The following is a 26139-nucleotide window of genomic DNA, read 5'->3' as shown; positions in this document are numbered from 1 at the left end:
TCATTGGTACACTAGCACATATGGTTCTTATGATCACTCGCTGTTCTAAGACCCCCTGTTAGACAACCATATGTGTTGGCTAAATTCCCTAGGAGCGAACGAACTGTATTGATGACAAACTGGCTTCCTTTTCTCCAAATGCCCTTCGGTTTCTTCATTTACGTCTCACTTATAACTTTGCTTTATACCTAATTTTGCAAAATATTAAGGTACATCTACATTTTCCTACTGAAGCACACAAATATAAATACAAACATTTTTAAAGGAGTTGAATCGTGTTAAAGGACAGAAGTATAATATTTGTCTTTAACTTGCATATGTTATTTTCCAAAACAATTCTAGGTGTTGATGTAATTATGATGGAGGATTCCTCGTCACAACAAGAGTCCCGCCTAGGTTTTTAAAAAATCCTCTCTGTTAGCACCTACACGTGCAAATCTCCAGAAACCTCAGCTTCTTATGCCAGAGCAATAGATGTATTATATTTGTTCCAAATGTTTAAATATTTCAGAAGGAGGGGGGAAAGCTAGTCGTATCACCAGCTGGCCTGATCTGGTACCTGAATTTTAACTGAAGGGTGGTAATATTAAAAACTTGGTGTTCCCTGTGTGCATGGATGGATGGATGTGCATGTATATGCATGATTTGGTTTGTGGACATGAATAAGTGTGTAATGTGTTGTGTGGGGAGGGGGTCCTCCTACTTTTCACATGGGGATGTGACTGTTGGGCTGAAAAGGCTTCCCCCACCCTGGTATACAAAGAAAAGAAAATAGCATATTATGGCCTCTAGAATATCTCAGCCTAGAAAGAAGGCTGTTATGTCAGTACACTAAAGCCAGAGGAAAGAATCTTAAACTGCTTCCCCTCCTCTATTTTATTTGAACTTTACAATCTAAATGTCCTACATTTTCTTTCTACACATTGTGAGCCTATATTATGGTAGTGCTCTACAGTTATTATTTTTCACATTCTGACATTTATTGACCACCCATCAAAAACATCCTCTGGGCAGTTCACACAAAATTGAGGGCAATAAATTATATAACAATAAAGAAGTTAAAACACTAAAATCAATACAATTATCTGCATTAAAAAGGCGGGGGGGGGGAGGAGGAAACAGCACAAGAAGCACAGAACCATTCTACAATAACAGTTAGAACCCAGCTAAAAATAATTCCATGGGTGTTCTGAAGAGCCTGGGAGAATAAAAAAAATCTCCCACTGGTCTGAAGATCTGAAGGTAGATGCCTCACTGGGAAAGCAATCCAAACTCAGGGTGCCACCAGTGAAAAGGCCCTCTTCCTGGGGGCCACCTCATCTCTTTAGGCAGGAGACCCTGGAGATTTTTGTCAATGAGAATATCAACCTGCAGCTGCAACTGAGGTGACAGTTCCTGGAATTTTAGTTCGGCAAAAGCAGGCTCCTAGCTTAGCTGCTGAGACTTTTCCCCTCCACTTTTTCTCCACATTGCATCAAATCTATCTACGCTTCACAAATCTCCCCTTATCTGAAGCACTAGGCAGTTCATGAAGATGATGTAGCTGCTTTGCTGATACACCACTTTGGTACCTTCTGCCTGAATCCTGGCAGTACCTGGAGGAAGCTATCTTGCTCTCTGGAACTAAGGCAGAAATAATCAATTAGTTTCATCAGCAGATTGGTGGGGGAGGGGAACCCTTAATTCCAACCAGTACCACAGCTGAGAACTGCACCTTGACATGTACCTCTGTCAGTTACAGGAAGCAAAGAGTGAGCAAGGCAGTTTCCTGGATGGGTAAATATATAGAAAGCCTGCTAGACCTCTCATTTTCTTTTAAATTATGAGTGGGGAACCTGTGGCTGTCCTGATGTTGCTAGACTACAGTATCCATCCGCCCAGCCAGACCATGGCCAATGGCCAAAGGTGATGGGAGTTGTAATCCAGGAACATCTGATGAGCCACAAATTCCCCACACATTCTAAACCTTGAGACAATTGAAATACAATCCTGTATATGCCTATTGAGTTGAGGTAAGTGTGCATAGAGTTGAAATGTTATGATATTTGTTATAGCGTTGTTGTTTTTTTTAAAAAATTGATGCTTATTATATTTCCTTGAATGTTATCCCTATTATATGTGTGTTCCTGTATCCTAGTTTTCAGCCAGGAAAGTAGGCCAGAAGACTATATTTTGATTTACCAAAGCAACAACAAGAGGCAGAAGAAGATTTAAATACAAAGTGCAATTAACGATTGACTTGAATATAGGCCAAGTAGTCTTAATGGTTATTTACAGTATTGTAATTTTTAAGTATAGGTTTAGAATCACTACACTCTAGTGTTTTTGTTTAGATATGGAAATTAGGGCTGTTGTTGTTTTATATTGGCTTACAACGCTTCATCACCCTTTAAAGGAAAAACCTCCTCTACAAAATTCAGATTTGAGAAGTATAAATAAATATTCTTTATTTAATTGCATATATAAATATCCCTCCATTTAAATACATATACCATTGGTGTATAAAGCTCTTAACAGCTTGGGACCAGTTTATTTGTGGGATCATGATACCCCATATGTGCCCACTTCAATCTGCAGAACTGGCACTGTTACAGATACCACATAACACTTGTTCTGCAGTTGTCAGAAATCAATCTTATTGTGTGGCAGCACCTACACTTTGGAACTCCCTGCCTATTGATACCAGGGAGGCTCCTTCACTGTATTTTTTGGGTGACTGCTTAACACCTTTTTGTTTAGGCAAGTCTGTCCAGACAAGTAGAAGTTGATGTACTTTAATCTCTTTTTAGTTTACTGCTGATTTCAACTGCTTTAAAAATGTTTTAATTACTTGCTTTTAAATGTGTTTACTGATAATCTTAATATTTCTTGTAAACTGCTTTAGATGTTTTGTTACAATCAACATATATACATACATCATTTCATTTGTCTGCTGCCTTTCCATAGTTAAAACCATGCTCAGGGCAGCTTACAGCATGAAAAACAACACCATAATTACAAATTTAAACGATAAATAAAACACATCAAAATGTGCACAGTCAAATTGAACAATTTCCATATAAATCAAAATAAGAGCTAATAACAGAGATACAAAAAGTTAATATCAATAACAGCAACAACCTTCCCCCAACAACAACACTGCTAAAAAAAATACCCCAGCCAAAGAGTTTGTTCAGCAGCCTCAGCTTTTGTTGCTGGAGTCAGTCAGGGCCTTGCCCTCCCAGACCAGGTGGGACAAGGCCTACACCACAGCTATGTGGTATATAAATTTTGTTAAAATAAACGTGTTATTATTATTATTATTATTATTATTTATTAAATTTGCATACTACCCTTCATTGAAAGATCACAGGGTGGTTCACAACATTAAAATACATGATGAGAACACAAAATACATAATAAAAACAAAAACAAACCAATAACCCCCTCTCCCACAAACACAGCTTCTAAAAGGCCAGGGTGAGCTGTGGTCCTATTTAAGCATTAGACTGCATATATGCCATACATTGAAAGGACATCTCCTCCAAAGAATCCTGAGAGCTGCAGCTCTGTTAGGAGTAAACTACAGTTACCACGATTCCTTTTGGGGAGGCGGTATATGGCTTAAGTACGTATATGGTGTGTACAGAGCTTTAGTCTGGAGTTTCTGGTTGGAGCAACATTCAAGAATGCCTTGGCTCTGCTTGGAGCTGTCCAGGGTGCTAGCCACCTTGTTAGTTTGCCTTCCATGTCTTAACTTCTGGTTTGCCTCACCTTATATATTTGAACCTGTGCTTTGCTTCATCGGGCCTTGCTTTGCTGGAAAATGACCCATACTTGATCTGACTTTGCTCCCCAGAGCCTAAACTGTGAATGTAAATTGGTATCCTTGGACTCTGACCTTAGCAAATGACCCCACTTAAGCTTGAAGCCTCTCCTCTGGCTGGGACAGTACAGGAACTAATGACATGAGCCCGGAGAGAGAGGGGGCTTTATACATGATTCTGAAATTCCACTTCATCTCAAAAGTGGTTTGTGAAAAATGAAAAGGAAACAGAAGAAGAAGAATCAAACAGTAAAATTGAAGGCATATTGTTTTCTCTTTGTATGTTGACACTTTAATAACATCTTCTCATTAATTCTTGTATACCCATACACACCTTAATATCTTTGCTCGGCTTCAACAGAGGAGATGGCCTCTTATGTGGTGGTCCCTGGACTTTGGAACAGGAATAGCTGATGCAACTAGTCTGGCACTCCTATCACTGCCAGCCTTGCTGATGCCTTGCCATGGCACCACCCCAGTAAATCTCAGCATTGCTGGTGTCAGGGTGGTGGCTCCATTGAACTGCAGTGTGCCGGCCTCTCCTACTTTGAAAAGCCTCCCATAAGGAGGTTTTCCTGGCACTACAAGTTTTTTGCTGCCAGGCGGACACATCCGATATGCTCAGGTGCTTCAGACCGGAGATTATTCTTCTAACTGTTCTATCCTCTGAGGGTTTTTTTGTTGTGCTATGTTTTGCCGTGCTTATCTATTGGTTTTAAATTGTACTCCAACTTTGTGCAATTGTTATTCACACTTTGGAATAACATGTATCTTTCAATAAATGGTGGGCAACCACGCCATCACCAGTGTTCAGAATTGCAATATATATCGAAATACAGACTTTAATCTTTCTGAATTTGCCTGTTTTAGTATAAAATGAAACATCTACTATGGATCTGTTGGATATAAACCCAGAGTTCAAAAATGTGCTCCACTGTGTAAGCATTAGTTGGGCTTTTTCCGGGGATTGTAGGGGGAGGGATCTTCAATTGTCCCTGGACTACAACTCCCATCAGCTCTAGCAAGCATAGCCAATGATCAGGGATGGTGGGGGGGGTGTGGTCCAGCACCTGCTGGAGGGCCAGACAAATACCCACCAATCTTTCAAATGCATCTCTCAATCTGTGAACCTCAGTGGGAGCAGTACAAGGAAACAAGCTAGTAAGGTTGTGAAAATGAGTAAGGACTGGATTTGTTAGGCTTTTTTCTGACTGAAAATACCATGGGAATAATTAGGAACACAGGCTGTAAAACATTACACAAATCACGTATCTATTTCTCTTCTGTGGGATTTGTACAATTGGATTATGATGCAGCTGCCTCTGAAATATATGGCAGTTCATTCATCCATTTGGACCAGTTGAGTGAAACTCTTAATATATTTTGCCTAACTGCAGGATGACACATCAGCACTTGGGTTGAAAACAATGCCAGAATGGGTGAAATGAATAATCTTTCTGTGGCTTTTTGTAGGGCGCAGGGTTGGTACTGGAGATTACAAGCTGTGAACAAGCAGTTCAGTCAGTCAGTAGATCTACAAAATGTTTGATTTACTTCTTTAAATTCTCTTCGGATATTTATTTCCTTAATTTTTTTCTACTGAATGTATTCAAAGCAGCCGGCAAAAGTCAAAAAAGAAATTGCAAATCAGAACATGATAAAAATAAAACAGCCACTCAAAACCACAGCCCAAAATTAAATATCAAAACTGTTCTGTCCTCTTCCCCAAAACATGCAAGCAGGAGCTCTTACTTGTAAGTAATAAAATTACTTATTGAGGCAAGTAACTGTACAGGCTCAACAGCTGACAAAAGGGCTCAGGAGACACAGTTCAGTATCAGGGAAGTTCAGAGCTAGACAGAAGCAGAAAAAAGCCCAGAGTGTTTCCACAACCTGCTCAGCAAGCTTTCAAAGACCAGACATGGCACACTCCTTCTGAAGACTCACTCAGATTCCAAACACATGCTCTGTTGGGATGGGTGGCTTTGCTCCTATCTCCAAAGGTGTCACCTGGTTCTAGGTAACAAGATTGCACCTGTCTATTCAGGCTCCTTTTCAGTCACAGTTGCCTCCTGTTCATTCTCCCTCCTTGTTGAGGTTCTCCCCAGCCTCCACTGAGGTTCTCTGTTCTACGGGAAGATCGAGGAGAGGGTGGGGATAGCTGCCATCCCTCCTTCCTATTCCAAAGTGACTGAAGCTAGAGCAGAAAAAGATCTTCCCCCTCCTCCAACCGAAGTTCTCACCATTCAGCCCCCACCCTAATTCTTCCTCCTCCTGCATCAGATTCTGCCAATCCAAACCCAATCCTGACAGACCTGAGGAGCTCATGACAAACACCTGCAGGGAAATTGTAGATACACCGGGTTGTATCTCCTGGTGGCTTCGTGCTAGCAACTGCTTGCTTGCCTGTTTCCTGCTTAGCACTTGTGTCTGTAAGAAGTGTTAGCTGATTTCCACCTTTCCTACTACAGACACCCACACTATATCCTGCATAAGGGGACATGGGGATCCACAAAAATTGGAAGTGCTTTCTGCTAGCAGAATGCCAATATTGGATATAGCCCCAAATCCATATAGAAGCCTGTGACAGAAGAGTAGAAGAATGACTGACAGCAGGGGAGTCTGGTGGAACTCTGGGTGTGAATGACAGGAGCTGAGCATCTGTGGAGAATGACAGTTGAAGGGAGAGCCAGAGGAGATGATGGGAGGAGGAATGAGGAGGGAGAAGGAACAGATAAAAAAAGACAGCTGTTTGAAATTGGGAGACGGGTATACCAGGTTACAGTAGTAAAATTTTGTTATTCTTTATCAAGTTGCCTTTTGTTCTGGTGTGGCTATTTCCTATATAGAAATTATATTTAATGTTCTTAAATACAGTAAATGAAAGTGTTCTTGTTTAGGTGGATTCTAGGAATAGCCAGTCTCACCCCACATGTCTTGTGTGGCTAAACACCAGAGGTCAGTAAATGTCTCAAAAATTCAAAAAGCACCAGAGACTGCACTTTCTGCCCAGTTCTTGTTTGCCCTGACTCACTCTTGCATTGCACTCTCTCTCTCCTGCTCTGAACAAGAGGAGAGATGCAAAGAACTTCCCTCTGTGAGGGAGCGCTGTGGTGGCTTATGAAGGTGCTTTTCCACCCATGATAGGGCTACTGATGTGGGCAACATGCCTGCACCATTTTGTGGTCTTGTCTCCTTTTATGCTTTTAGATGGGACAGCCATTTTGCCATGCCCCACAGCAACCATTTTGTGTTACACTACTCCCCCACAGCTGCCATTTGGTGACTGGTGCCCATGGCACTCAAAATTCCAAGTGACTCTTGGAACATTTTGAAGCCCCTTAACATTATCCAGGGAAGGTGTTTTGGGTAGAAACATTTCCATCTGCTGATAAAAACTGAACAGCCAGTTAGATCTCTGCTCGGACTCAAGGACCAGTACAGAACAAGCCTGCTGCTAAATCAAACATATGTTATCTCACTTAAAGATGGTGCATAGCATAAGGCATCCTCTCCAGATATAAAGAGATTAGGAGGACCATATAGACTTTGAAATGGAACATGAACCAGTTCAGTCCACACTACAATCATGACTTGAAACCTCCCTGATCCCCAGATCAAAGCACTAGCAACCTGGTGTGTTTCGTGGGCTTTGGTCCAACATAGTATAACACGAGACTCTTGATCTCAGGGTCATGTGTTTGAACCCCATGTTGGGCAAAAGATTCCTGCATTGCAGGAGGTTGGAACCTCCCTGTGGTCCCTTCCAACTCTACAATTCTATGATTCTATATCTGAGGGAACCCCTTTTGTGCTGTGCATGGGATTGCCTTTGAAGCTGGTAAGTGGGGATGCATTATGAACCTACAACTGGAGACAGTGCAGCTGCTTTGTCCATTCACAGGCTCAAGTCAAAATGCTGGTTTTGACTTCATGGCTTGCGGCTCTCTTATGGCTGGTTATCTCCATAAGTGCCTGGACTTGCTTTGGATCTTGATATACTTGGTGGGGATAAAACAGGCCTAGGTGGTTTGGTGCTACAGCTGAAAAGTAGAAAGGTTAAGCAACCTCTTCCAGCGCATATTATTATTATTATTATTATTAGTCCTTCATATCCCACACTCCTTATGCCACTTCACAACAAAAAAGGCATGTGGGCTTAGACTTGTGAGTTCAATTGCCTACAGGATATTCTGTGTAAATTCCTGTGAGAACCTTTTAGAGAAGAAAAGGTGCTGGTCTAAAAATGCACTGAAATATCAATAATTAAGCAACCCAGTCCTGCTCAAAGTCAGTACATGAACCACCTCCACGCTGCCGAGATGCACCTTATGCATCTTTGCAATCTATGAAAAACAGGTGAGCTATTTTCAAAACTTGCTTTGACATTTATTGTTACTGGCATCATCATCAATCAAAATTGTGCTAGGAAATATGTGTGCCGCTCTCAGACCTACTGCATCACAGGAGACCCCCATCTCTCACTGTTTAACCCAGCCTGCCAGAGACTGATGTAAACAACAAAGAGACATGGGTCTATGCCCAGGAGGATTTCCCTCGCAATACAGTAAGGCTCAGAGGCTATATATAAGGCTAAACAGAAGCAGGATTATGTCTTTGCTGGTTCCAGGCATTCCACCTTCCCCATCTGGATATGGGCCTGAAAAACTGAGGAAAAGTTGGGAGGCATGGAGGGTAAGTTGTAAATAAGCACACATGGTGCCATAGCCAACATCATTACTGATCACAGGGTGTGCCATGTTATCAGCCTTAGCTTCCTGGCTTTGTGGAGCTTGAGCCAACATGAGAATTTTTTTAATCACTGAATTGGAATCTGCTTTGAACAAACCAATCATGTGAACCTTTCATCATAAGCAGAGATCACAATTCAACCAGCCAGCTGCTTAAACCACTTTGGAGAGCTTTGCATCTGCATGCAAACAAGTAATCGGCACATGTAATAAACAGCTCAGCTGGCTGATGAACCATTAGCCAAGATCTATTTGTCCCCTCCCTCAAAAAAAAAATCTATCAGTCGGCTTCATGCACCATGAATTAGCTGTTAGTAATATAAATTATTACTAATAATTCAGTTGCATGAATGAGCGATTAGTAATATGAAGACAGCATAGACTTACATCTTCCTATAGGCTAAGAGAATAAACTCTAAGAAAAAAAGTCAACAGCTGTTTAAGGTGCAGCCAGGAGAAAATGTGCACTGCATATCTTGCTAATAAGCTGTCAGTCAAGTTAAGTTTATTTATAGATCCCCATTTCTGCTACTACTGCACACTCAGTGGGTTAACAACAGGCACAGCAACATAATAATTAAGTACAATAACAGAATAATTAAATTCATTACAAAAATGAATGTTACTGAAATAAGGGTAATATTGCTTAGCATTTTTAAAAAAATTGGAATAATTGAGCATGTTTTCATGATGTAAATGAAAAGTTAGTTATTTAACAGCATGCACAGAGGCTTAGGGAGGGCAGCAGGACAGGCAGGGCGCTACTGCTGCAGCCTCTTATTGTTGTGTGCCTGCCCGCGAACACAATGAAGCATGTTTGTCCATTTCAAATTGCTAGTAGTGAAGGAAAAGACAGGAGACAATGGACACAAGTAAGAATGGGGTAGAATTTCAGTTTGAATTTTCATGTGAGTCTGCTTAGCCTGGACTTCCTGAACCAGCAAGCAAATCTAAATGCTGTTATTGTTTGAAATTTGCACTTCATTTTGCAATGCAGTCCCCCAACCAGAAATAAGTCTACAAAAATGTGTCTTGTTAGGGAAAGGGGAAGGAATTAAACAATGGTGGAAGACAAGTTTTCAAAGTTAAACATTAAGTAAGTAAATAAGTATATAAGAAAAAGTAACACCCTCTCTCTTTATTTGGTAAGTAAATTTATCTGACAATGCGACAATCAGATTTTGAATTCTATAGGGCAGTGGTTGTTGCAGTTCTAGAGGGTAGAGAAGTTAAAAATTATAGAAGCCAGGCTAATCAGCAAACAGCACAGAAATTCTCAGTCAGGGTGTGTGTGTGCTTGCGCAATTTGAAGTTTTAATTGCCTTATTTGTTTCTCAGTGGCAGTAACATTAGTACTTCGGTTATCTCTCACTGTCTACTCCATCACTGTAAACACACTGGGGTGGTGGTGGAAGGCCAGCTAAAATGCAGATACAATTCCAAATAGCTCACTAGAAGTGAATCTTAATTTCTGTACTATGTAATACTGCCACTTGGGTTCAAACAGCCAATCGTGGATATTTGCTAGGTCAGAGGTATGCCTAAGAACTTAGAAGCTGCCATGATGTGGATCCAGGACTCTGCACCTAGTTTTGAAATCATAAAAAAGGTTCAATAAGGGCTAGATGTGTCTGCCCAGGCAGAATAAACAAACCAGAGGAGATTCTGGGGAATATTTTTATTTCCCCGTATGTAGAGTTAACCTGCAAATTAATGATGATCCTCTGCAGTCTATTTGTTCCTATTTTAAATAATATTTTCTCCCAACTAGTAACTGTTATACAAGTTATTCATCGCCTCATCCATCTATTACTTTATTTTCTAACAATCTGGTCCCATATACATTTGCAGAGTGTTTCTTTTGCTGCCATATAAGAAGATAAAAATCCAGGCCCATCCTTCTGATACTTTCTCAAAAAAGGGAGCTTCTGAATCTTTTCTTTGGAGTAGCTTTTCCATTTCTCAAAAATGGGAGGGTCGGAGAATCGAGAGGCCTCCCTGCATGCACCTCCATGACCCAAAACTAATGAGGAGTTGTGCTTGCCTTGGTTCCTTCTTCACAACTACAAGTCAACCTCCACTCTCTCCAAAGCAGCGTACTCCAAAGGGTCCCTCATCCACATATAAGACAAAACTATTTTGTCACAGGTTCTCTCAGACTTAAAAGAAACCTTGCTGCCTTTAATCTTGTAAGAAAAACCCTTCAGAAGAAAGGTATACATTTCAGAACTACTTACACCCTTTGGCCTAGTACTTCAAGTGGCAAAGGAAGGCTCTTCTCTCACACTGATGAGGATTTTGAACCGTTCTCACACAGGATGGTGAAGTAACATGAGGGAAGACTATATATGCTCTTTTAAGTTTTTCCTTTCTGTCACTTCTGGTTCCCACAGAATATTCATTCAGGCCTTCTCCTTCTGATCTGCTTCATTAACATATCTTACCATCTTTCCTTGCTCTTTGTTCCTATTAATAATATTCTCTCTTAACTATTTTTTTTTAAATACAGGTTATTTCTCCTCAATAGATATATTGCTTTATTTTGTAACAACCGGATCCAATGCATGTTTACTTGGAAGTAAGTCCTATGACATTCTCTGGACATTACTGTGCCAAGTAAGTGTGCACGGGATGGCAGTTAACAGGAGCAACATTCCCCTCATCCTTGTCTTAACAAGGACCTTGATCCAGAAACAGGAGCTGGAGAATTATATAAACATAATACAGGAGGAACAGAATAGTGGTGGTGGAGCTAGTTGTACAGCTGCTTACCATGTCAGTCATAGAAAGAAAAGGCAAGCTGCTTCTATCTGAGGCATTTTCACTCAAAAGAAATTTTTAGAAGTTTACGAAAGCATTTAGTAAACACCTCAGAGCCACAGACCTGCAGTGTTGTATAAGCCTGGCATTTGAAAGCCATCCCTGGGAACTTCCAGACTGTCACTCATTTCTTGTGGGATTCAGTCACATCCTGGCAAATTCAGGCTGAGCGATTACCGTAAAGCTGACCTGGAACTCCTGCAAAACAAACCAGCTTGTCCCAAAAGTCCAGGCTTTCTGAGGTAACAAAAGTGGCGGGAAAATGCGTGTGAGGGAAAGTGTTGCTTGATGCAACAATGTCTAATCTCCCCACAAACAAATCAGCATCAGTGTTTACTAAATAGCCTTCGTAGTCTAATCTCTCTTCAAACAAATCAGGCTGAATGCTCATTAAACAGGTTGTCTAGAAGTCACCCTTGCAATCTTTAAAAACATTCATGTTCAACAAGGCATTTGATGGCTGGAACAACCTGCTCCTGGCAATCTTGAAATTAGCAGCTGGGAGCATGTGTGACTGCTTGGAAATGTTTTCAGGTGCTTTAAATGGTTTAAATTTCTTTTCTTTTTAATGTATTGTTTTGTTCTTTACTGTCCTGGGGTTCATTGTCATCAATACCATCTTCACCACTATCATCTCTTAAGATGAAGGTTAAAAGGAAGGGGCTGCAGATGCTTGTGGGGGCAGGATCTGTGGTCAGTGATGTAAAACTGCTGAAACAGAAAAGGGGTACCTGCAAAAGAAAATTGTTAAGCTGGGAATGGCGAAGCATCTTTCTCCTGCCCACAGATTTCTCCCTTGTAAGCACCCACATCTGCAGACTAGCTCTACTAAGGAAGTCATGGTCTAAGACCCCATATTTCACTCAAAACATCTCAGTCTAAATTTGACGCTGAGGAATCTCCAACAGGCCATAAAGGCTTTCTTTCCCTGTTGACACCCGGGCTGTGTAGCAGGCCTAAAAGGGAGGAGGGATGCCATTCTGAAGTGTATTTCAAAGGATTCATTTCCTCAGCGGGAAGAATTTCTGGGTTCCAACCATATCTGAGAAAGAAACTGAACAATCCTTCTATCTGTGCTCTGTTTTCCAAACCACTGGCTACTTATTTTGTGCCAAATATCTGGCACTGAACTGTAGCCAAAAGGCATCTTTTTTTAAAAAAAAGAAGATCAATACTTCCTAAATGGTATATTAAATGCACAGGAATTTGAATCTTGCTCCTTTTGGCTTTAGCTGACTAACCCTTGAGTTTGCAGGAAAGATCACATTGCACTTAACATTCCTAATTTCCTTTGGCGTTGATGGGGGCGATCATTCTGAGATCAATGTGAGGGCTATCTCTGTCTCGACAAAAGACTTTGCCTCTATTCAGTTTCTCTCATAACCTTCTATCTTATTTTATATATGATCATATAAGTGCTTTCCATTAGGACCAGCTCGAATTAGTACCTGTCCCTTAGGATTGTTAGTAGTGTTCATGAAAGAACCATGATTCTCTGTCTTGGAGAAACTGCCCGTCTTCCAAACATCTTGTGTTATGAAACTTCATTTTCATTTTTTAAATATATTTGTACCCTGCTTTTCTGTCCAAAAAGGAAGCCTAAAGCAGCTACAATAACATACCAAAAGAGATTACAATAATGTAAAAAAAAACAACCAAGCAAAACAAAATGGCTCTCAGTGCCAAACAGCTGGTGTGTGCTGAGAGCCATCACTCTGAAGCCCATCAGCAAGCAGTTTGTGATGCTAAGACCCATCCTGTCTGAAAGCTAGCCTCTCCACATTAATCAGCTGAGTACCAGTCTTCATTGAGCACAGGTTCAAATGGCTCCACCCACCTGCCAAAACTGACCTGCAGGATGATGGTGGTGAGGGAAGAAAGGATCTGGTCCACATGCTGGATTGTTACCCGATCCTCCACCTCAGTCTCTGTCCTCCATCCATATAAGCAAGTAGCATTATCAGGGTTCAAGGACACAACCTTGCCAGAGATAGCACTCCAGGAGCTTGCAAAGCAGAGCTGGTGTGAGTATGGCATGAGGAGATAAGAACGAGGCTGGGGAGTGTCTAGAGGGCACAATAAAGATGTATGGAGGGCCACATTCACCCCCCTGGCCTGAGGCTCCCCATTTCTGCTCTAGTGACAGAATGCTTGCCTAGCTCTTGAACAAAAATATTAAAAAGTGACAACCATCACAAAACTATCCTTCTCCTCCCCCCCACAAGGCTTTTCAAAGAGATTTGTCTGTATTTTCTAAAAGCAAGAAGATGTACAGCTATCCTCTCACACACAGCAATGCTCAACCCCAGAACCAGCAATAAGTCTGCTTGATTTGTATGAGAGGACAGGATCTCAGCTCCATTGGCACCTATTTAGATACGTGTTAGTGGGAATAAACATTTAAGCGAAAAGTGAGTTTTTAAAATCTCTGGTGAACACCTCACCGCTCTCTGCACTGCTTCATCTAGTGGCAAATGTAAAATCTGAGCGACGCCAAAGTCTGCTGAGGGGCATGCCATGAAAACACACGCACACAGCATGAGTTTCCTCTGCAAGTGTTAGAGCTACTGCTGGATAGTACCTTCCTGAAGAAATCTCATCACTGGGAGAGTGCTTTGTGGTATTAAAAGTCCAATTAAAACAAAATCAAATAGTTTCATTAACTGCAACAACCAAAAATTATACTGCCAATTGCTTTCTTCTCATTTAAGGGCATTTACATCTGAATGACTTTTTTCAACTGTGCGCGTGTTTGTAATTAATGCAATTACAAGCTGGGGATCTTTCCCCAAAACTAAAAAAAAGAAAAGAAAAAAGGAATGTTATCAGTTCTACTGTTTTAATTGAAATAGAGTTGTTTTCAAGCGTATGGTGAATTATGTAACTTCCATTATTGGAACAGAATATTTGCACCCTTTAATAAGTCAGCATCAGCATCTGGGTGTGCGCCTCTTCAGTTTGCGAGAAGTTTGTAGATCCAACATCAATAGCTTAATTTATTTAGCTTACGTCTATTAATTACTTGTACTTTCACTAGTTGGAGCATCTTACGTAATGATGGCAACAGCACTGTGAGTCTATCAGCTGTCTGCTCATCCCCTCCTCCTAAACTGTTTTTTCCAGTCAGGAAAGGAAACACGCTGTCTACAAACTGAGGTGGTGGGGTTGGGGGAGGTAATGGATGGTGTGTGAAGAACTTGCAAATTTCCACCTGGAAGACTGACTTGCTGGTGTCTCTTCCCCACAAGAACAGCAGTGGCCCAGGGAAGGAACCACTGGTTCTCCTTGCTCTGTGAAATCAGCAGCCATTATGGCATGTCTTTTCAGACCTATATGTGTTCTAACAATTAAACACACCCCACAATGGAATGGATCACAGACGGTCATGCAGAACAGTCCAAGGTCTAACTCCTTCTGGAAAAGGGAAATTCCTAGTGAGGGACTTCTCCAGCCTGGAGCCCAGCACTCAAGGCAGCTTCTACTTCTCAAGGCTGCTTCTGCCTTGGATGTTGCCAGCACTGAGGTCGTAAGGAGCATGCAACCCCTGCCGCAAAGAGGACTGGTTCCTCAGGGCAATCTGTCTCAAGGGGTGATGCTCTCTCTGGGGGTCCCAGTTTGGGAAATTCTGACTCAAAGGAGCTCTCTGCTGATAGTCTCCAGTCCAGGCTCAGCCGTCCTCTTGCCTTTGAGAGCCACTCCCAATCCTTGGCTCCTGGTAACAACTGATGACACCACCCGTTTTCCTTATCTAGCTGGTTCCTCCTCCCTGTCAAAGCCTTAGTTGCTGTTCAAGGTTCGGGCTATCACAACACTCATAGCTGCCATCTGGTGGGCATTCCGCTAAGTACACAATATTGCTTGCATTTTTTTTTTTTTTAAAGAGTAACAACTGCCCAGCTCACCACTGCGGCAGTTAAGAAGCAGGTAGTAACAGCAGCAGCAGTACATGACAACGTATGACAACTTGACACTTTACCAGTCTTTTAAAAAAATAAAACCATGGCCTTGCCTTACAATTTACTAAATGATACAACATAAGATCGGGACGGTGGTGGGGAGAGATGTAATGGGAGGAAACCTGACAATAGGATCAAGCAGAAATTAATTCAGCCACCTTGGGTTGGCATACATATAATTTTGTATATAAAATAAAAAAATAAGCTGCTGAAACAAATGCATTTTAAGGTGTTTCTTAAAGGCTGGGCGGCATTGAATGGGGTGCATCTCTCAACAGGTAAAGCACACCAGAGAAAAGGTAACAAAACAAAAAAAACCCACTTGGACAGGGGCAGTGGGGTAGAAGAAAAATGGAAAGCAAACAAGAAAAGTCCAAGAAACTATGAAAAGGCACAGACAATGCATGTACTGAAAAGTTAAGAATGAAACCTTGAACCCAGAGATAGCAGGAGAAATCTCTGCATGCCCTCTTCCTCTCTTGCCACCAGAAGGGATATAAGGTAAGAAAGAGAAGCAAGGAATTACGTGTTCAAATACACAGAGAGAGACAGAGCTGAGCAAAAACAACCCCTAAAGTCCAGAGCAAGAGGCCTAAGATGAGTCCAACCAAAAAGCAAATAATTGTAAAAAAAACTAATGAACAAGCAGTTATCAACAGAAAGAAGAGAAAGAATCTTGATGAGATGAAAAAGCTAAACGAGACAAACGTTAGCATTGTGGAAGATGAGATGAAGATGAAAACGAAAATTAGATATAGATAGATGATTGATAGATAGATAGATAGATAGATAGATAGATAGATAGATAGACAGACAGATAGATGATAGAGATAGAGCACCACAGTATAAGATTTGTAGCAGTAGGAATGTCTGAGGATGTGGAGTGGCTCTCATAGAAAACAGGAAGGCAGAGGTTGGGACAAACGGTGGAAGTGACTTTGACTAAGAAAGCTTTAGGAGATACAAGAGAGTGACAAAGAGGATTACATACAAACAGGAGGCAAACAGTAGTGAGAAAAATAAGACTTTTAAAGCAAAAAAACAAAAAAAAAAACCACCTCACAAAATAAATAGGAGGGGGGAAGAGAGCACAAATTTATAAATGGAGAAAATCAGACAACAGATGGAATTTGAACCATGAATGTTCAGCAGTACAAATGTACAAGCAGGAGGCAGCACAATTCAGGAATGAGCCAAGGCTGAGCAGAGCAAGAATGATGAAGATGAAAACTTATGAGGATCACACAAATGAAGAGTGGATGCTACCACAGACTTACAAAACACAAGCACTAGTGGTAGATGGTGCAGAAATAGGAAACAGATTTGAGTTAGTTGAATGGGGAAAGTATCAGGTCGCAGGAGCGGACTTACAATCTCTTGGTGAAGCAGTAGAACTGAACACCAGAGCAAATAAAATCAAATGATAATCATAAAGGGAATGTGGAATATTAGAAAAATCAACAGGTGAGCATGAGGAAGTGATGACTAAATCAAGACTTGTGAGCAGCAGAGGAAGGAAACAGGGAAAGATCAAAGTAATAAAGAGGGGGGGAATAAACCTGAAGGATTCTGAATCAGCTGTTTGATCAATGTTCACATCACCACCTAGTAAAACAGGAGAAGAAAACGGCAGAAAAGATTAAAGCCAGACTTCAAAATCAGCTCCCCCCCCCCAAAAAAAAGTAGACATTGAACCAGGAGGGTGGTACATAAGAGCGAGAGTAACGCTCGCTGGAGAAAATAGTCATGCAGCATGGGATTCAAACATGGGGAGGGCGGGGGAAGGAATAGAAGAAAAATCGTATCTTGGAGAAAGAAGACGTACATCCCCCCCCTAAGAAAGACAATGAAAAGGAGAACCAATGGGAAGTTTATGCAGCAAAAGTAACCCATGTCAGAAGCAGAGATCCAGGTGTCAGTCAAATGCATAAGTAAAACAGAAAAAGCATAAATAATGAATTACAGAAGCGTAACAGATACCTTGATAAAATAGATGGAAAGAAAATAAAAGTGCAAAGCAGGGGAAGGCAGCATAACCATGGCTTTTGAGCAAATCACTCTCAAAGACTGAGGGATCACTCAAATCCACAGCTTAATACAGCAGCCAATAAGCAATTAAAATAAGTAATAAGCCAATGGGGGGGAGGGGTACCTTCAATAGAACTTCTAGGCGACGATATGTCTTGGATGGCTTCCAGATAACATGCTTAATGAACATTCGTCTTGATTTGTTTGTAGGGAGATTAGATTTATGCTGCATGAAAGCATGTGTTGCCCCACACTTTCTGGTGTTTTCTCATCCCTTTCCTCATCACAAAAACTCTGATCTTTTGTGGGAAGTGGGCTTCTTTAGCCATAGTCCCAGATCAGCTTTAGCTGTGCAGCTTGAATTTGCTGGATGGGATTGAAGCCCACACCGCAGACTGTCTAGAAGCATCCTATGTGTGTTGCTGGAACGTCACCTCTTAGCAGCAATGGTTATTGCTGGGGCAATAGAGGATGGGTTGGATTGCACTATCATAACCTTTATGTTTGCTTTAAGGAAGTATTCTCATGCAAGGGGCAATAAAAGTGGGCGAAATGGGTAAGCTAGGTCCTTAGGCTGTAAGGTTACCAGATTTTTTTCAATGAATCCGGGGACACTTTTGAACTTCCATAGGAATGATAGGATTTTGTCAGGGGACTGATTCATAAATCTGGGGACTGTCTCTGGGAAACAGGGACGTCTGGTAACCTTACCTTAGGGCAAATGATAACTCTCTAGCAATTAATGCAATCTGTTGGGGTTTCCCAGCAGAAAGGGGCAGCTCACCTGGAGATAAAGGTTAGATTCCCACTTGAGGGCTCTGTGATCTCTAACATAAACACGCCATAGCATCATTACTTTGTGTACAACAGAACTGCTGGAATTGACTCCTGTCCTGATACCAACTTAAAATAGAAGCACTGTATATGTTAACGTATTGTGCTGAAAAGAAAAAGAGAACAACTATTTTTGTTTCTGTCAACACTAATTAGCACATGATTTACAGCCACCTGGCACCTTTTGTCACAAAACTGAATAAATAAACTCAAATTTTAAAAAAGTAATATATATTGTTGTACACCAACCTAATCACATAGCGGTCTGAGATCCCAGGGGTTCCAGGAGCTGACCCAGGGTCTGTGTTTCCGTTTGGAAATGAGGCACAGGAGAGACTGTGGTGTCTTCATGAAATATGGTTTATTTACACAGATATACAACCCAAGTCTACGATGAGCATTAATGCCTCAAAAGGGCATTCCTTCTTCCATTGCCGTAGCTTTGGACTCAAACAGAAATCAAATATGCCTCTCCCTTTCCCTTTCCTGTTTGCAGCTTTTCTTCCAGCTTCTGGCTCACAAAACTCCACTCAGGCCTTTTGTCTTTCTAACCAATAAGACAGCTGAGGGAGAGCAGGGTTGCCATACGTCCAGATTTACCAGGACAGGTCCAGCATTCAAACACATATGGCAACGGGGGCGATTCCTTGCTGAAAATGTCTCAAAAACTGAAAAAATGGGGGGGGGGGTTAGTGGCTCAAAAGCTGTTCAAAAGCAGGGCAGCACTGGCACCCAACTGGATACTGGCAGAAGCAAGACCCTATGGAGGAAAAGCAGTGCCAGGGCTGCAGGAGCCCTTACGCCACCTTCTCAAAATCCGGCAGGGCAGGGCAGGGTCCACAAAAAGCTCACAACTCAGTCCAGATTTTCACTTTTGGAAGGGAGACCCACCAATTTGTCCTTTGTCACAGAGCCACTTCCTTTGTTCCCTTAACGACCCATACTGAGTGGGACATTACCAGGCTGATCTGGCTATTCCAGCAATTGAATCTGGGCTGGATCCAGGAATTGAAGGGGGGCTCAGACATACAGCCTACCCTATAACTTGTAACAATATAAAAGGCACATGTGAATTGGTATTTTGCCTTTCCTTGTAGTTTGTATACAAAATCTTATTTATTTCTGTGGATCTTTCCATGCTTCCCAAGATGGGCATCATATGTTCAAGGCGTATCTGCAAAAGCAGATCTGGGATGCTTGCAATAGCAAGTTTATCTTTTGCATCCTTGTTACACAGCATCACATATGCAATTGGTTAAATTACATGATGCCCCAGTTTAACGCACAGGTCTAGCAAAAACTGCACACCATTTCTCATTCAAAGGCACAGAGATCTTGCTTAATTGCTCATTGTTCCCCATTTAAAAGCAGAGCTCTGGGTTAATTACACATTGTGCCCCATTTGGTGCCGGTCTGGATCATTATTGTGCATTGCATGCACAATTGCTCAACTACACAACAACTTGTACCATGAATAACAATTGTTTTTTCTCACAAGCTCTCATTCTGCCAATACATGAAAGGGAAGAAACAAATATCCTGGGACTTCTCTGATCCTTTATTACATTGTTCTTCTGAGCAGTTTATTTGCAGCTGATCTGATTGTTGGAATGGAGAAAGTGTGGTATTTGACCTTCTTTTTTGAGAGCCAAGAAACAATTACTGATTCCCTAAGTTGGGCTCTTCCTTTGGCCAGAGGAAGCACTTCCCAGGCATGATTGAACGATCTTAAAGAGACAGGAGGACACAACATTCTATTAGACTACAGATAATAGGTTTTGGTTTGTTTCCCTGCAGCTAGCTGAAGGCATTTGGAAAGAGGGATTGCTGTTTGTGGCATGTGCAGTCATCCTAGTGCCACCTCTAGTCAAACAGATTTTAGTGGGGCTTGTATTGTTCCAAAAAGCTATTCGGCCAGAGGCAGGTGAGGCAATGTGTGTGCCATAAGGGAAGTGATCTCTATTTCTCTCTCAATGCTCCTAAAAAACTATTCTTTATTTCCAGCCATAAAAAAAAGCTTAGCACACACAGGCAGACTTTTGAAGCATCCCTGGTTGCAGACCCTCCGACTGTCTCTATTTTCCAGGGTCAGTCCCGGAATTACAGAAGCTGTCGGTTTCTGATTTGATACTGGAATATCACACTTTTCCTTAGGACATCCCTATTTTCATTGGAGAAATGTTGGAGAGTATTGAATTATGTGACCTGCGAGCCAAGGAGATAAGTAACTACACAACCTTTTGAAGACCTCTGAAGGCAGCCCTTTATGGGGAAGTTTTTTTAATGTTTCATGTTTTATTATGTTTTTATATATGTTGGAAGCCATTCAGAGTGGCTGGAACAACCCAATCAGAAGGATGGGTGGTGGTAATAATAATAATAATAATAATAATAATAATAATAATAATAATGGAATATTACATCCCTATTTTAATCAGATAAATGTTAGAGGGTATGTGTTGGGACAAGAGAGAGACACAAACACCCAGGTGTTCTACCAACATGTGAGGGCCTTGCAGAGTTGTGTTAGCTACTTTGCGGTTATTATTAAAGCTGCCCTCCATTAATCATTTAGAAAAATACAAATGAAGGCCAATATTTCTCATAAGAGGCATGGATCATTCAGTACTGGAAATTTTCAGCACCATATTTCATTTCCAGGAGCATAGCACTTGTTGACAATGGCATCCAGTGAGAACCATATTCTCTCTGTATTTGGGGATTGTTGTAGGCTTCCAGATCATTTCTCCATTAGCCTTGCTCTTTTTCCTGTCTAATTGATGGGACCACATAAGGGATTTCAGGGTTGCAGGGCTGCTTTCTAAACACTAGTTTGCCAAAAGCTTTGTCTCTTCATTTTTTAAATATATCCACAGCCCTGTAAAACTCTTGTTCTGTTTTGCTCACACATTGTGCAGCTGGTTGTCATGGAGGCTGTTATACCAAGTATGTTGTACCTTAGATCTTTCTGCAGGATGATTGCATATTATTCTTTCAATGAAAAAGCCAGTGAAAGCAAACAGAACATTTCAGGTTTATTTTTACTTATTTATTATTAAATTTGTATACCGCCATTCATCCGAATATCACAAGGCAGTTCACAACCTAAAAAGGTGTTGTGAATTCTCCGACAGCAGGATTCACTGATGGGGTGATCCTGGCTCAGGAAGATCAGGCTGCCAATACGAGAAATGTACATTTGTTCAGGCAACGTGTTTCAGAGAATCAACTGTTGAGTGGAAGATAAATCAGAGTTTCAGAATTATATAAGACTACAAAGTTAGACCTTCTTAAGAGGAAATTGATGAGAAATGAGCGATCTGTTACATGTACCAAATGAGAAAAATGTCTTAGGTATTTCTTTTATTGTGCATACACAGGAAATTATAGAACATTCCTTTACATTGATAACTTTCCCAGATGGCAGTTTCCCAATAGCATTTTATAAACATAGCTGAATGCCATTTCCCCCTCCTTTCATTTTAATATTTACTGTTTCTAAAACCGATTTTATATGGCTATTGCTAGGCAAACAAAGCCATTTCTGCAATCCTTAAAATAGATGGGTTGGTGGGGGGCGGAGTCAGATGAACTGTGCTAGTTGAAAGCCAACAAAGAGGGTTTGGTTATTTGGTTTTTTTTTTTTTTTTAAAGGCAATATCATTGCCAGCACTTTTAAGCAGCCCTTTGGGATTCAGTTCAGCAAAATTAAGGTATTTTTTTTAGACAAAGAAAGAAAGGGGAGAAAGGATTCAAGTATATTTTAGAGAAGGCAGTTGCTTTCTTGACATATTTTTAAAATTACCAGACTGTTGAAATCTCTTCACAAAGCTACTTATTTAAAACTTCCCCTTTCTGCCACTTAGAAGGATGCTGAAAAATATTTGATTGCATTGAATAAATACCGTCTCTGCCAAATCCTAAATAAATTTTATCTGGAAATGTTTGCATGCAGTGAAATGGGACAACAGAGAGTAGGAAGGAACCTTGTGTGGGAATGTTCAGGGATGCAAGAGAGGATATATTGTGTGATTATATCCTTTCCAACTTGTGTTAACAAGTTCCACAATTTCAGCAGAGTAACATTCCCCTTTTTAAACTCACAGCGGATGGGTTTGCTCAGGCTCGCTAAACCTTCACCACCTGATGAAGAAGCTTCAGACTCCTGGTCCTTGACAATGATAAAGCAGCAGTGTGGGGAGAGTACACTGAAGTTGATGCAGGTAATGATATTGAGTCATATCATACGACCACACAAAGCTATGAATCAGAAATGGGAAACCTGTGGCCCTCCTCTGCTGCTGAACTACAGCTTCCAAAACCCCTGACCATTGTCCAGGCCAATTGGGAGTTGCAGTTCAATGACATCTGGAGGCCCACGGGTTTCCCCATCCCTTCTATAGCTGAATGACAAGGAAGGAGTGCCTTAAACTCAGCCATCACTATGAATATCAAAGTGAAATAAGCCAAGGACATATTGGGAATCAGGTTAACTGTTTATATTATACAGGATTCACTGTTATTATGCAACCAAGAATAACATTAATTATCCTGATTTTAGACTTAACCCTGAACTAATTGAACCACCCATTCTTTGTTGAAAATGAAGACATGCTCAGCAAGTTCTATTCTTAAATACGTTATGTCCTCCTTAACACCTTCCCATGAGTATTTGCGTAGGAAGGCTTGTGAAGTGTCTCTTTGCTGAAGATTCCATAACTATGCAGTGCTTACCTTTACAGGAAGGCCTCTGGTCCATAAGTGTGAGGGAAAGCATGACTCAAACAGCCCCATTTATAACAGTTCTAGGGAAATAAATGAGTGAACACTAAAACATATTAAATGGAGGCAAAGTTCATAATATTTGAGGTGTACCTCAAATATTATGAACTTTGCCTCCATTTAATATCTTTTAAAGAGAGAGGTGGATGAAGTGTGCACAGGTATGTGATTTATACCTTAAGATTTCACACACCATAAAATAATATTTGATTGTGGGTTACTTGAAGTCTTTGGATATCTAAGCAGAACCCATACTACATAAATTCAAACCTATATCCTTGAAGTATCAATTTAAAGGGGGAAACCCAGCATAGCCTCACTTCCCCCAATGGTTTGGAGTAAGAGGGAAATCCAGATTGCTCAGATAATCATATGTGTAGGCAAGTGGGAATATATTTTCAAGATGAATAGCTTAAAAGGAGTTGGTATAAAGAGCCTGTGGGAAAGATAATGTCAATTGCCTTCAATGTGATTTCTTTTTCTTAATTGAATTTTAAAAATGGATCAGGTGCTCTGAAAAATAATTACAAGGTTGCTGTGTTATTACACACACGGTTATGTTGCCCCCACTGATTATCGCAGTGCCAAACCTGATCACGGCTGAATTCCCGGATTAGAAACTAACTTCCACTACTAACTTTCAGCCCAGTGACCAAAAGGTGCTAATTACACATTCTTCTTATAACAAGGCAAGTCTATCAGCAGCCTGTGAATCCCCCAAACTTGCTGACTGAATGGCCTGTCCCTAATGAATACAAGCTGAGTTTGCACTATTTTCCATGTCAAAATCAAGTTATTTCCAGGAAGAAACAAGGAGCTTAAACTGAATTAGAATATTGCAGCAGTATGAAATACAAAAGGGTGCTGTGCTATTATCTGGGGTGGCTGTCAATCTGATTTTTTTTGCCCTTCTCATAAACCAGAGACAGAAAATAGATAAGCTCATTTATATTATAAAATGCTGAAGAGGTCAGTGGAGTATTGTGCAAATCAAATTCTAACTCAAAAGACTATGTGGAGCAATGCAATTCTGATTTCTTATTCAATTTTGGGCACATATTGTAACAAGACAGCAGCAAGTCGCACAGCACCACACACAAAATCTTTAGCAGATTCTTCCCCTGAGCTCACAACACTGTGATCTATTTTTAATGGGTAAGAAAGTTACTCATTGTTAAAACAAGATTGATCTCATATTCTGTTAAGAAAGCAGCCGCAGAGACCCTGTAGTCCAAGCTTTCAAGCTTCACTGCGGTTGCTTTGTCCTGAGTACCATCATTTTATTTTCAGGAACACAGAATGTTTTAGGATTGTTGAGTGGAGGGGGTTGTGGGGGCTTTTTGGTAATGAAAAAGTTCTTGGAAGTTAACAAAAACATTCCCCATAAATATGATTTCTATTGTACTCCATGACTAAAAAGACAAAAATGACAAGAGACCTAAATTAGCGCAGTTTCTGTGGACACCAGCCAGGCCCAAAACATTTTGCTGCCTCATGCAAAAAATAAAATAAAATAAAAATTGAATTTTACTTCAGCAATGGCATCAGGACACCTGAAGGCATCAGGCTTAAGTGTCACAAATGGCTTTGTCCATCCACACCTCGCCACCATTCTTCACCCATCTTCTGCCTGAGGCAGTCACGTCATTCTGCCCTGTATAGTATACACCAGTGTTTGTTGTATGGTATTCTACAGAAGCCCAAGGCCCAAGGGGTACTGTAAAGAAAAAAGTTGCCATGGTGGGCAAGCATGCATAGTGTGTGATTTCCATTGAGCTACAGCCATGGGAATTAAATGCACTATTCAAGCAATTGTCCTAGGAATCCTTCCCCTTCTTTCCTTCCCTCTCTGTGCTTTCCAAGGATTAAATTTCAGTAGTGGTTGATGAGGCAGCAGTGTGTTGCTTACCTGGCTTCTCAACAGCACTGCATGTTGCTGCTGGTTACTGAGAGGGAGAGGGGAGCAGCTGAACCAATCTGACGCTCCCTGCTGCTATGCCTCTACCACACCCAACAATGTAGTTACAGGAAGGCAAACTGGGCAGTTGCCTGGGATGGTAAATTTGAGGAGGAGACACCTCACCCAAAAGCTCAGACCAGACTCTGGAACTGGCAGTTACCACAGTGGCCTCATGGGCCAGCAGTGGGGCACGCAGGGTGACCTCAATGTACCAACTAAGGACAGTGCCCCCCCACTCTGAAATGGGAGGTGTTGCAGCTACAGAACAGCCTCTCCTAAAATAGAGCATTCCCCTCTGATATTATCCGCCATGGCAGTCACAGTTATTCCTCTGTGGTAACACTGGTGAAAATGGCTCATACCACATAGCATTTCTGGCTTGTAACTCTTGTTTAGTTCCGGGGCACATGCATTGAGATGCGGGTAGATTAGGATGGTTTTGCTGGATAGGCTTTTCGCTTGCTGTTTGCTACTTTTGTTTAGGACTTAATTGGTGGAGCTTATACAAGAAGTAGGTTTCACTCATTAAATAGTTCGTTAAAGACTGTATATATCTCATATAGCATTTTAAACTTTCTCAGTGGCAAATCATGTTTCTCAACAAATTGGCACATTTAAAAATACTATGGTACAGATGCCCAGCAAAGCTACATTTTTATTTCAAATAAGGGGGAAATTCTTACATCTACTCTAATAAAGCTGAGGTTCTCTCTCGTGCTCTTTTACTTTTGTATCGTTGTCTACATTTCTAGGTCATTCTAAAATGATGACTTTGTTACCTTCCTGGTAAAGTTCTGTAATTCAGAGTTTCATTTTATTCTGAAAAAGGGTCATGTCATTCAGCCTGGATCTAACATGTCAGTGCCACTTAGTATTGTGTTTCTTCTGACCTTTTTTTTAAAGGTCCACCAAGTAGTGGTGCATTTTGTGTAAGGAGAGTGGTGGGAATCTTCAGGGCACCTTCTTCACTGTACTTTATTTTCCTGTTCCTTTTGTAAAATTTTGAGGGCAAGACATCTCTTTTTTTAGATTATATTAAACTTTGACAAAGTGTGACACTTCTGTCCATCCAGATAGCAAAGGACAGGCTTCCAAACTTTGCAACTGTGTCTGCACTTCCCAGATGGAAAAGACTTGGGCTTCCTATGGTTATAACTATCACTGGAGAGAAACAGTGATTCAACCAATAATTTATAGAACAGA

General features: G+C 41.0%; 1 protein-coding gene across 5 annotated transcripts in view; it reads left to right on the top strand.

Moving 5' to 3' along the window:
• The window catches only part of ASRGL1 (asparaginase and isoaspartyl peptidase 1), a 69966-nt gene that overhangs the window by 11259 nt on the left and 32568 nt on the right, over positions 1-26139 (top strand). The window contains exon 2 of one of the 5 annotated variants that reach the window (XM_083607391.1): positions 22301-22417. The exons of the other annotated variants lie outside the window; for them this stretch is intronic. The gene's annotated coding sequence lies outside the window, so the exon portion shown is untranslated. The remainder of the gene's footprint in view (positions 1-22300; positions 22418-26139) is intronic. 5 annotated transcript variants of the gene reach the window in all.

The sequence above is a fragment of the Podarcis filfolensis genome, assembly GCF_964270895.1.
Source record: "Podarcis filfolensis genome assembly, chromosome: 3".
Taxonomy (NCBI): Eukaryota; Metazoa; Chordata; class Lepidosauria; order Squamata; family Lacertidae; genus Podarcis; species Podarcis filfolensis.
This window is presented reverse-complemented; position numbering and strand designations above follow the sequence as displayed.